We start from the raw sequence: 7,944 nt of genomic DNA, 5'->3' as shown, positions 1-7,944 counted from the left end.
GTTATTGGCAAGCAAAGTCTCCAGTGCCATATCACCACTTATACTCACTCTTTTCTTTGGTTAATCCAGGCAATTTAAGTTGTACCTGATGTGTGTAAGCTATTTATCATTCTTATATGCTAATTATTTTTACCAACATTTGCTAGTAGCATGAAATAATGCATATTGACAAAAGTAATAATTCACTAGGAAAAAAAAAGAAAAAAATCAAAGTAAAAAAAGCAGCATTACTACAAAGTTTCCAGCAACAGTAATAGGCAGGGTCCCCACCACCCTCCTTCTCTTTAGAATCACGGACTGTTTAACAAACCACAAGGAAATGCTGCTTAGTATCCTACTTCCCAGAGAAATTTAAAGGTTAATCTACATTTTTCTCCAATCACAAGACAAGAGAAGAGGAAAACCCCCACCACCTTACTTCTTTCACTTTGCCAGCAGAACTGGAAGATGGGACAATCCAAGGCACAACTTCCTTTCCCTTCCTTGCAGACGGGGCCATGCTCACTCTTGGGCTGCACACAGAGAGTTTTGTCGCTCAAGCAATTAAGCAGCATGTTTGGCATATGCAAATGAGAGGACAGAGTTACCTTTTAATGCAACCTTAACTCAAAATATCTGGATGCTTAAGTAGTTGGCCACTGGAGTAGTAAGGCCAGCTCAGACAGCAGTTCATACTTCAATTTCATTCAGTTGATCAAGACTATAATACGCTATGCAAGGGACAATCAGCCTTCTGAAAATGAAAACAGATTCAATGTATATTAAACAAAATGTTTTCTTAAATCCCAAGCTGCTCAAGACAGTAATACCTAGCTAAAAAAAAAAACCTGCAAAGATTGTCATCCATAAAAAATGTCTCGTGACTACAACAAAAAGTGAACTCTGGTACACCAGCACAGGTTTGAATTCCCAATAATTCTACCAGCACATGGACAAACAATACTCTTAAGTATATTAAAAGTATCTTTGAAATCTTTGAAATTTCCACTGTTTCGTATATATGGAATGCAACTTTCAATTATTAACCAACAACTATTCTTTTGATTATGTGAAGTAATACAGGCACCATCCCTCCTCTATTTCAAAACTGGATGGATAATGTTGAGGTTACACGAATTTATTAACAATGACAATGTGTTCTCTGATCCCAGTTGTACTTCAAAGCACTAAATGAATGAATTTTTGGAGCACAGAACAACCCAAAGTGAATTCAAAGCTTCTGAAATGGCTCTACCACTTAGTTTATGCAAGCCTGAAATTTAAAATTCAGTTTCAAAACCATCTATTCCAGGATCACAGCTTCTGAAAGAAGGAAAAATCAGGAGGAGGGAAAGTTACAAAAGACATTGTAGGAAGGCTCAGCAGTGATAATAACTGTATTCTATTAACAAATCCCAGTTTTAATTCAGAACTCCCTATATGTCAAATAACTTACAATATTTATGGTATATGATTTTATTACTGTAAAAATGTTTTTACATTAACAGTTTTTAGTTATGTGAATAATCACTGCCTAATAATTCCCCACATAATATTTTGGGATTAAGTTTGCAGTATCAGACCTTTCTTAAGTATTTAATTAATAATATGCTCAAAAAAACCCCAACCCAAACCCCCTTGGCATTGCAGTGGTAAAACACTATAGTACTCCATGGACTTTTGGGGCAAAAGTAGTGCTTTTATGAAGACCTGCACTTCCAGAGATAGTTGGTATGAGAATGTGTGTGGAAGTGTGATAAAGACCTAGAAACTAGAGTCAGACCTGAAAGACCTCAAAATAATAATAAATACTGGGTTCGTTTAAATTCCAGTCTTTATGTTTTTGAAGCTCACTACTTTCTTTTCTTTTCTAAAACAGTTGCTCAAGAAAATCTCAATTAACTGAATTTTTCAAGAACAGCGGGATTTTAAAGAAAAAAACAAAACCGAAACCAAACCAGCTGCACTGAAATGAGAAGAGACTCCTAAGACCTGCCACCTGAATAGAAGGCATTACCGATTCTCCTTTCTGTGTCTTGTAGGGATTTAATGGGCAATGAAATCATCTTGGTTCTCTTGTCCATTCCCCTCCTGGCAACACTTGTCCCCAGGTGTACACACATAGCTGGAGAAATTAATACATTTTTTCTTGCTTACTTGCTATGTGAAGGGTACACGATGCTCTTGGTAGCTCTTATACCACCTGATGCACAAAATCCAGGCAGAGTCTGGCCTTTCATCGAAAGCAGTGCTCCAAATCTGCTTTATTTTTTTGTTCATTTGTCTGCAGAAGAGTCCTGGTACACGACAGAAAACAATACCACTTGCTAGAGGCAAGCACGATTCCGAAAGACACAGCCTAATTTTTCCTCAAAGTTCTGCCAATGCACAGCATTACTGACTTGCAAAGCTTCTGGGAAGACTCATGGAGAGGCTGCCAAGCTATCCTGGTACAGTGATGTGGGCTTATGACCAAAACAGCTCCCATGCAGGCTGCTTTGCCATACTGCACAATAATGTAAGTATCCTTCCATTGTACGAGGGTTATTCCATGAAATCCATTGCCTTATCTAATCCAGAACTGTTTAGTGGCTGGAGGATACTTCAGTCTTCACTGCTCCTTGAGCAAGCAACAATTGTCTGTGTTGAGTCTTCACTTGGAAGGCATCACATCCTGGGAAGTCAGAGCAATTTAAGGTTACACTGGTGGGAATGCCCTGTCCACTGTTGTATTCTTTCTCTCTTCCACCCATGTGTCAGTATTCTGGACTGTAAAAATTTCTGTGGGAGCAAGCAAGGCCTCTCTAGAGATTCCTGATTTCATGACAGATGTTTGCCACAAACCAAAGAGAGTCTCCAAATAAGCAAATAATGTTTGCCTTTGAATACCATCTCTTTTTTCAAAGCGGGAAAATGATGTTTCAAACACACACTCATGTATTTTAATAGACAGAGTTTGGCAGAGAAGCACACTGAAGAGAAATCCAGCCCTGCCCTGCTTGTGCCAATACGAACTTGATCACATGTTCTTTGAAGTGAATAGTGAAGTCTCCAGTATCCACTACACCTCTGTAAAAACAGAACTTATTAAACAGGTTAATTAATAGCCTTGTTTTATGGACACTGGAAATGAGATTAGTAACTCCTTATTCCATTTGGGTTCCATCCTATGCCCAGTCACAGCATGACTGTCTCCATCTAGTCAAGTAAATGGCAGATTTGTGACTGCAGGGTTTTTTCCGCCTCTTCCAGAGGAGAAAAAGTTAATGTTAAAATAATACCTCTTGCACATGCAAGAGAAAAAGTGGTCTACTTTGTGTCAATTGTCCATTCCCATGAGAATTAATTCCAAGAGCAAGCAGGAGCCCCTCTGTTGTCAAGTGACTGTAAGTGATACGTGGTAAGCGATACACAGAACAGAAGCAGTGGGCTACATCCACACCGGTGTTACTGCAAGGAAAGGTGTTACACCACATTAACCTGAACTGTGCAATTCTGCCTGCTCACCCTGTGGCTCTGGGCTCCCCCCACTCACAGAGGCATGATGCAGTACAGCCAGGGCAGGCACTTCCTCACTGGGCGTTCTTTGGGACCGACGTATCAGTGACTATATGAGCTAACCCTCCCCACACAACCCTTGCAGCGCCCTCTCACCACGGTCAGCTCACTAGAGATTACTGCACATACAATTTTCAGCAGCTGACTCGGGTAACACCCACTCCTCTGAACATGTGTGACCGCTGAATCCCTGCTGAGCCCCACTGTACACAGCGTTGGTGAGAGCAAAGTGTGACAGTCAGGAAAACTCCAAGTACTAAACGTGCCAATTCCTAAGTATCCTTACTATTCTTAGTACTTAGGACTCTTATCCCCACCACCACCATCCTTTCCTCTCAAGCTCATTTTCTAATTTCTCTTCACCATTTGTACTCATTTCTATTCCAAGTTGTATGTGTAGGGTTTTAATTATCTTCTATTTTGGGGCATTAAAAGATTCTGAATCATCCCACCTTCTGGGAGATTAGTAAACCCAGCGATTATCAACAAAAACGCTGTTGAATGCTTATTATCCATGCTAATTATTCAATTAAAAAATATGCTGGAGCCATCAGCGGGACACTTCCATTTCATGGTTGAATAAAAGAAAAAACATCTTTTAAAATTGCTCTAAAGCAATTATTTTAAAACTTGCTTTTCAGAGCTAATCTTTCCCCAGTACCTCCATGCTGGTACAATAAAACCTGTGCATACAGATCAATGCATGTGGCAACCCATGCAGAAAAAATTCAGGAGATGCAGAGACTTGTCTTGGACACCCCACTAAGATAAAGCCCGGATTTGTACCCTTTTTTTCCTGAGTAGAGTACATTTTGTTTCTGCCTAACCTTTTCAAACACATGGATGCTGCCAACATGTCTCAGTATCCTGACACTCTTCTGGTCTCAGTATTTTAAGCATACAATTATGATCATGAAGGTAACTTTCAGCCTAATCAGTCTTAAGACCATCAGTAGTTCAGAGTCTTTATATGATTTCTCCTCTTTCTAGCACTTTCTAGCACTTCACCCCCTTTTAAAAAAATTTTTTAATCATGATTTTGCAATCACAGTGCTTATATGCCATCTTATCATCTGGCTACAGTCTAAAATGAGTTGCCTGACTAAACTGGCAAGGAAACCCAGAAGCAGGTGGAAAAATAGCCTGGGATTGACCTTTCCCAACAGGTATTTACATCAGACAAAGCACTCACAGAAGTATGCTTCCTCCCAGGTCTGTCAAGCCAGTCTTAAATTCAGAGATGCCCTTATACTTCATCACCACGGCAAATTGAGCTACTCCAAGACTCCTCTAAATCCTCCTAACAAAACCCTGGGTGCATTTCAAAGGAATCTTTCGTTTCTGGGACCTGTTTGTGGCACCTGCGGAACAAGAGTTAGGCAACATAGAGCAGCTTGCCAAAACAAGCAGTTTTGAAATTAGTAACCCAGCAAGCACTACTACATGAAGATCTCACATTACCTGTCTGAGATTCCCATTATCAGGACATTTAGCTATCACAAATAAACATGCCCTAGAATGCAGAATTTGAGCAGAAAACACATCTGGGGTACACAAGTATTAGACAACAACTTGCAAAGCTTGCCTGCCTTTTACACTTCCACAAAGATTTTCAAGAGGACTTTCAAAGGGCCACCATAGAACAGTGTCTACACATATTCTGCTTCAAGGGAGGATAGGAAAAAATAGGGGGTTTTATTCCAAGAGATGGCATATGCAGGAAGCCTGTCAGTGCCTTGTAATTCCAGTTACAGTCTGTGCTCACCCTAGCAGCAAAAGCAGCATGGATGTGACCATACAGAATGGGCTCTGGAGAACAGAGCAGATACATGGGAGTCAGCTGTGCATGATGCCAATGAGTGGGTCAGGGACTACCATGGAAGGCTCCTGTCAGACATATTTTGTATACATATTTTTATACATGCAAATATAAATATACACACAAGCTTTAAAATATGAAAGAAGGATGAATAAATAAACTTCAGACTTGCTATTTTCAGGTGCATTAACATCTGCTCTACAGACACAAAAAGCCAAAAAGGTTAGACAAACGACTATATGCAACTTGTGACTTAATATGAGAGAACTGTGTCTGCTGCCTGGCTCTAGGGTCTGTTCTTCCATTTGGGGCTAACTGGACAGGTTCCTGCTTCCCTTCTATTTCCAGCCAAATGGAAAAGCTGTGACCCCAGCAGAGCACTCCAACTACCACAACCACGCTTGTTTAGAACAACATGGTTGTATCCTTCACTTTTGTGCAGCTGGCACGGACAAAACACTGGTGGCTCCATGGAGAAAGTTCTCTATATCAAATGGAGTAATTACTCTTCCCAGTCCAACCTGGAATGATTCTACTCACCCTTCAGTATCAGACTCGACAGAGAAGGCGACTGCCATTTGGTAAAGCCACCCACTCATCTGTCTCATGAAGATTGAGGTCAGCTAACAAGCAGCATTTCTGTTCTCTCCTACCCAAAGCCAAACACAGAAAAGTAATCTAAAATCAAAATATTGAAAAATCCTTCAAGTACTCTGTTTAAAAGACTATTTCCATCCCCATTTGTTTTCCTCAGATGCTTAACTTCAAAAAAAAGAAGGCAAATGTTAATGCAGTGCCCTGTGTATGTACATGTAGACGCCTGACACACCCCAGTGACTTGTTTTTATGGGAATTGCACAGTAGTCCCCGTGTTGCCTCAGTAACAACTCCTACACTGGGATACTTGAGGAAACCAGGGCACAACTTAATGAGTACCATGGCACGTACTCTGTAGTCCTAAAGCTACTTCAGCAGTGTCTGGGAGGAGCCTGTTTACTCCCTACCTTCCCATTTTCAAAGAGAATCTGAAGTAAGACTGTGTCACCCATGACAAATGTGCAAATCCCAGTGCTGTGCAGAGCGATGAGACACAGTTACTGGCACAAATTATTCCACAGAAATTACCAAAGTAAGTATTGGGTTTGGAGTCTTTTCCTAAATGTCTTCTACCCTTTTTTTTTTTAACCCTGTCTGAATGCAATTTACGAAATCAAATATTCCGTAAGAAAGAAGAGACAAAAAAATAAATGAAAGGGAAAAAAAAAAAAGTGTTAGCCTTGAGATAGAACAGGGCAGATCCAGGATCCTGTAAGGAAAACAGTCCAGCTCAGTACCCACCAGATTAGTGACGTTTTACAGTACCCAAACCCTGTTCTGGATTTCACATGATGCCTTTGTAGGGGAGCTAGCCTATAGTAAAAGAGAACTGATGAGCTGCAAGCAGACCATTGGCAGCAAAAGCAGCAATGAAAAAAGCAGGACAGATGCTTTATGAATAGCAGAGCTGGATGTGACAGGACTCTCAAAAGCTGGTAGGGAAAGTTTAAGAGGTAAGCAAGTAAACAAGCTAATATGTCTTCTTCTGGGTTTACCTTTTTACTCTTTTCAATTGTAATCTTTCTTTAAAAAGCTGTTTACTTTTCCCCTACTCAAACAGCCTAGAGCTGCCAGACCAGTCTGGACTGAACACCTCTCTTTTTAATGTTTTTTTGTTGTTTTTTTTTTTTTATAGCTTTTTGCTTTTCTGGTCAGGAAACAGGCAGAGAGGAAAGATAGAGGCCAGACAGTAAATTCAATAATGACTTTGTGATTTTTTTTCAAAGATAGCCAGTTCCTAAAAGGATTTGAAGGGTCAATAGGTGTCAAGGAAACAATTTACTTTGGAACTACAGCACCTCTGCACATTTTTATAGTAATTGTTAGGGACAAGATATTATTCTTGCAATTAGGGGACAAATGCAACAGTCTACAGGATCTGACACAGCTGATGTGAGGAAAACAGCATTGCACTTGGGAAACGAGATGGCCACCACAAATATACTGTAACCCCAGTTTGAGCTGAAGCTTTGCAAATTCCAGCAAGTGATGATTCTTTGCAGTAAGATCTTTGTGAGCTTTACAATTAACTTCTCTAGGATCAGAATTTAATCCAAAGACAAGGACAATCTAAAGAGAAGAAATAAAGATCCAAGATAGCCATGGGGAAAGTACAAACTCTTCAGATGGCACGTTTGGACTTATTCTTCCTTTAGTAATGGCGAAGCCAGGTCTGGGTTTTTTTTATTTTTAAAGTATTTTTCAAATTACACTGCAATATTAAGCATTCATTACTCCTTGGAGATGAACTTGACAGTAAATTTCAGTGCTGTTCAAGGGTGCCTAGGATTTGAAGAAGACAAATTATACACACTTTGACACATTGAAAATTTTAGCTTTGTATCTTCTATTTTTTATTTACAAAATTGGCTACAGAGAAAGCAAAGGGCTACTACACTTCTCTTGCTCTATCCCCCCTCAAGCTCTCGGCATCTGTTTTAGTCTATGGCAGGTTTAATTCTTGTACATTTTGACACTGCATTCTAAATATT

Source organism: Aphelocoma coerulescens, chromosome 5 (genome assembly GCF_041296385.1).
Source record: "Aphelocoma coerulescens isolate FSJ_1873_10779 chromosome 5, UR_Acoe_1.0, whole genome shotgun sequence".
NCBI lineage: Eukaryota > Metazoa > Chordata > Aves > Passeriformes > Corvidae > Aphelocoma > Aphelocoma coerulescens.
Note: the sequence above shows the minus strand (reverse complement) of the source record.